This window comes from Mesoplodon densirostris, chromosome 2 (assembly GCF_025265405.1).
Source record: "Mesoplodon densirostris isolate mMesDen1 chromosome 2, mMesDen1 primary haplotype, whole genome shotgun sequence".
NCBI lineage: Eukaryota > Metazoa > Chordata > Mammalia > Artiodactyla > Ziphiidae > Mesoplodon > Mesoplodon densirostris.
The window spans coordinates 38192394-38197787 of NC_082662.1; the positions used below are offsets into that span (position 1 = coordinate 38192394).

Here is a 5394-nt window from a genome sequence, read left to right on the forward strand (position 1 = left end):
TGAATTCCTTATAACTGGGCTGCGGGGTGGCACGGGGGAGCGCTCGCGTTAAGGAAGCGGGGGGTGGGGGGCGATTCTCTCACGCCTGCTTCTTTTCTTCCCCGTCCCACTGCCGGGTGCCGCCTTCCTCGAACCAGGACCAATACCACACAACTGTGCGAACACCAGCTGCACCGTCCACAACAGGCTCGCTTCCTGCAGACAACCTCACAGGAACATGACACAACACCTTGCTCCCCCCGGCAAGTCCAGCTGCCTACGAATGACAGCCACAAAATCGCAAGCACGGATCACCCCTATATTACACCGAGCTCGCTTTGACTCTGCTGGGACTGCAGGCGCTTGGTCGGCTTCCGAAACCACAGGGACGTGACGCTTCTCAACACGAGAATACCAACAAACCAACCATCAAGGTGAAAACACGACACAGCGAAAAGAATCCCGGGAGAAACACAAACCCGAACACACCACCACAAAAACGGCCTACAACAAAGTCGAAACAGCATCACTCTTTCCACCACGTGGAATGCTAGCAGCAGACACACACCGAAGCACAAAACATTCTTCTTTTTGCACAAACTTATTAGCCTTGCGAAGACAAGGCCTCCAAAAATTGAGCCACTCTTGAGTTATTTCTCTCCACGAAAATCTTCAGTAAAAGGCGAAAGATTTACGCGTGTTGAAGAGAAACCCCTCCAACGGTGTCATAACCTCTCACACAGTCCTCGGCTAACTGGAAGTCCCAAGGAACCAACGGTAACTATTTATCCCCACAAAACGAGGGAGTCCTGCCATTATTTCAGAAAATTCTCTGAAAATATCCTGATTTCGAGCGGGAGCGGGAGTCAAAAGAAATAGAAGAATCTAGCTTTTGAAGGGAGACAAGATCCCGAGTGCAATGCACTGTGGGTATGTAAATGAAGCAGGGTCACGAACCCCGCGCTTTGGCAAACGCCTTCCTTTATTAGTTTTCCTGCTCGGTCTAGAGCCACCACCAGGGGGCGGAGCAGAAGACAGATAGGAATATAGTCGCCGAGCCCAACCAGAAAGTCTGTTTTATTTTGTTTTTCTTTTTTTTAAGGGACGACATATATTCCTTTTCCAAATGTTACAGTAACACCAGGAGGAAGAAAATGGTCTTAGCAGTTAGAAAAAAAAAAAAGTGCAAATCTGGGGTTTCGCCGTAAAAAGTTATTTACAACAGGGCTTCCCTGGTGGCGCCGAAGTTGGGAGTCCGCCTGCCGATGCAGGGGACACGGGTTCGTGCCCCGGTCCGGGAAGATCCCACATGCCGCGGAGCGGCTGGGCCCGTGAGCCATGGCCGCTGAGGCTGTGCGTCCGGAGCCTGTGCTCCGCAACGGGAGAGGCCACAGCAGTGAGAGGCCCGGGTACCGCAAAAAAAAAAAAAAAAAAAAGTTATTTACAACAATGTGGGGGGAGGGAAGACAAGAAGTTTCTTCACATTACAGACCTCTCCCCAACCCCAAAGCTTAATATTTGCTTACAAGTCAAAAAAGAGACACAGTTGGTTCACAAGCTGGAGGTTGGAACTTGAGTAACACACTTAGAAAAACCTAGACAAGGGCAGCGTCCTCCCCAGCCCAGGTGCCACTGTAGGCACAGCACAAGAGACTACAGACAGCAGGGGAAGGTGGACACTCAGGGTTTGGGAGTGTAGGCACCCCCGCCTCTGGCTCAGGGATTTGGGGAGTAAACATAACCTACTTGGAGAAGAATCGGGGAAGACAACCAGCAAACTGCCTTCTGCGCGGCTGGGGACAGGGAAGGAGGTAGGGCCAGGGGCAGGAGAATTTCACATCACTAACCTAACTTGGGAAACCGCAAGGGACCATCTTCAACTGGCCTTAAGAGCAAGAGCAGATGGATGATGGTGTTGCCGAAATATCAGCTTCCCTGTGCACCACTGCCGAACAGAAATACGGAGACAGAGATTTTGGAGGAAGAGAGAGATGGCTTTATTTTTCTGCCAGGCAGAAGGGAAGACACAGCAGGCTAGCGCCTGAAGAACTGTGCGCCCATCTCCTTCGGGAATCGGAAAAGATTTTATATGTGGGGCTCGCAGCCTGGCATATATGATAAGGATCAAAATAGTGAAGGTCTTGCGTTCGTCTTCTTCCTGCATTATTTCTAAACCGTGACTGCTGGCATCAGGCAGCCCGGTAACTGGGTCGGTTTGTCTCGGGGCTGTTGGCCTGCTGCGACCATTTTTCTGAAATGCAAATGCTACAGGGGGTGATTTGCTACAAGGCAGTGCAGGATGTAATTCACATAGTGTTAAAGAGTCATAGGTTTGGGATGTCCCTGGTGGCACAGTGGTTAAGAATCCACCTGCCAATGCAGGGGACACGGGTTCGAGCCCTGGCCCGGGAAGTTCCCACATGCCAAGGAGCAACTCAGCCCGTGTGCCACAACTCCTGAGCCCGAGTACCACAACTCCTGAAGCCCGCGTGCCTAGAGCCCGTGCTCTGCAACAAAAGAAGCCACCCAATGAGAAGCGCGCGCACTTCAACGAAGAGTAGCCCCCGCTCGCCGCAACGAGAGAAAAGCCCGCGCGCAGCAACAAAGACCCAACGCAGCCAAAAATAAAAGGAAATACATAAATTTATTTATTTATTTTAAAGTGATTCAGTGGGGGATTCCCTGGCGGTCCAGCAGTTAGGACTCGGTGCTTTCACTGCCGCGGCCCAGGTTCGATCCCTGGTCGGGGAGCTAAGATCCCACAAGCCGAGTGGCACGGCCAAAAAAACAAAAGTGATTCAGTGAATAAATCTTCATTTTTACCAAGGATCCCCATACATAATCAAGGAGCAGATACATAATCAGTGAAGGCTCAAGCATTTAGTGCCAAGTGAAGACGCAGAACCAGGTAGCTGTCTCCTGGAGAGCTTGGTCCCATGTGGGCAGAGAATGCCATTGGTGCTCAGGGAAATTTCATTAAAATATCCTCATCCATTCATTTTTACCCTGAATGTTCACCTAGCCACTTCTTGCTGCAGGAAAAGCTATCTGAGGCACAGGCTGGCATTTTTTCCAGGGCATCCTGGCACTAAGGTGCCACCAGCTTGTGCCTGGGAAGAGCCCAGCTACTACTGAGAGCTGTGCTGCAGCTGACCAGGCCCCTATAGTCAGATATGAGGAGGAGCCAACCACTCAGACCCCAAAACCAAGCAGCACGAATTCAAGAAAAAGGAAGAATTCAAAAAAAAGAAACAATAAAAGAACAAGGGAGAAAGACTTGGGGATTGCAGGCACCAGGCTATAGCTGCCAAGTGGCCAGAGGCATCCCAGGCTGCATTTTTATCCAGGTGGGAGAGCGTTTGGGTGAAGACGGGGAGGCTCAGTGTCCTGGTCCCTTTCCCTCCACAGGGTTGCTGGCTCTGTGATGCCAGATTAGAACCATATCTGAGCAATAAGAGGTTGGGGTAGGGTGTAGTTGGGATTATGAGGGCTACCCCAGGAGACCTGGATGAAAGAGAAAGTGCCGAAGCAGTGGCCAGCTGTTTCTGAATCAGGTTGGCCCACAGAGGAAAGGGGCTGTCCCAGAGGCCTGCCCCCAGAGTACCAACCACTGGAAGAGGTGGCACCACACATCCTTGAGGATCTTCCTCATGGGAGAGTAACTCTTTGATTCTGTGATTGGGAAGAACAGGCTGAGACCAACCGGGGTTCATTCCAGGAATGCAAGGCTGGTTCAACATCCCAAAGTCAACCAATTTTATCTACCAAATTAGCAGAGTAAAGAAGGAAAATCACATTATTGTGTATCAATCATTGCAGAAAATGCATGTGACAAAATTCAAAACTCATTCGTACTTTAAAAATCTCAGAAAAACAGTACTAGAGAAGAGCTTCCCTGGGAATTCCCTGGCGCTTCAGTGGCTAGGACTCCACGCTTTCACTGCCAAGGGCCCGGGTTCAATTCCTGGTTGGGGAACTATGATCCCACAAGCCATGTGGCACGCCAGGGGCACGGGGGGGGGGTGGGGGTGGGGGGGAAGAAGGAGAAAAAGAAAGGCTGAGAGAAGAACTTCCCCAGCTTGATGAAAAGCATCTACAGAAAAAAACATCTACAGCTAACATTATACTTAATAACGAAAGACTGAATGCTTTCCCCCTAAATTCAGGAACAGAGCCACTGTGTCTGCCACAGGATTACTTCTAGCAAAAGAAAAACAGTCCTAGGAGACAATTCTCTACAGGTCTTTCACGTTTCTGCATAACTTGTAAATGAAATACTTACTGTTCTTTCTTCCAGACTATCTTTTCAAGGATGTTTGTTTAGCAAGCAGCTTTGGAAAATAAAGATAGTTTCTGGACTTCCCTGGTGGCGCAGTGGTTAAGAATCTGACTGCCAAAGCAGGGGACACAGGTTTGATCCCTGGTCCGGGAAGATCCCACATGACACGGAGCAATTAAGCCTGTGTGCCACAACTGCTGAGCCTGCGCTGTAAAGCCTGCGAGCCACAACTACTGAGCCTGCGTGTCACCACTACTGAAGCCCGCACGCCTAGAGCCCGTGCTCCGCAACAAGAGAAGCCACCACGATGAGAAGCCCGTGCACCGCAACGAAGAGTAGCCCCCGCTCACCGCAACTAGAGAAAGCCCGCGTGCAGCAACGAAGACCCCATGCAGCCATAAATTAATTAATTAATTAATTAACTAACTAACTAAAGGTCCATAAATTTAAAAAAAAAAGACAAGAAAAGAAAGACAGTTTCCCCTTTAGAGCAAAAGGCAGGCATGCTTACTGACTGCTATATAACATTCAGGTTCTCTGAAATCAGGGTTCCTCTCTGTAATAAAATCCATTGCATAAGCAGGCATTCACCTGTGTTACTCCCATTTGACTTGGGGGAAAAGGGAACTGATGCAAAAAGAGAAAACCCATATAATCAATAGGAAGACTATAAAAGGAGACATCATTATAGATGGTACATTCATTAAAATGATTTTTAATGACATTATGAAAACTTCGTCCAATATATTTGAAAATTTAGATGAAAAGAGCAAGAAACTATAGCTTACCAAAACATACTCGAGAAGTAGAAAACCCACACTGTCCTCTAACCATTAAAGAAAATGAATCAGTAATTAATTTTTTCCATAAGATCAGAAGCTTCAGAGAATTCTATCAAACATTCAAGAAAAATTTATAGTCTTAAACTCTTCCAGAGATTAGAAAAAGATAGTACATCTTTTCAAAAAATCCCTTTCACAGGTTTTCTGGAGGAGCGGCCATAGCACAGGAATAGACACCAGTCTTGGAGAGTTACAGTCAGTTAAGGAGAGAGTGGCAAATGTAGCTAAGTGGACTCTGGTCTCTCTTCACATAACTTGTTCTTTTTTTTTTTTTTTTTCGGCTGCCATCGGGTC

General features: G+C 48.3%; 1 pseudogene; it reads right to left on the minus strand.

The window, feature by feature from the left end:
- Positions 1–585: 585 nt before the first annotated feature.
- Positions 586–695, minus strand: LOC132484849 (U5 spliceosomal RNA; annotated as a pseudogene).
- Between the last annotated feature and the right edge of the window lie 4699 nt (positions 696–5394).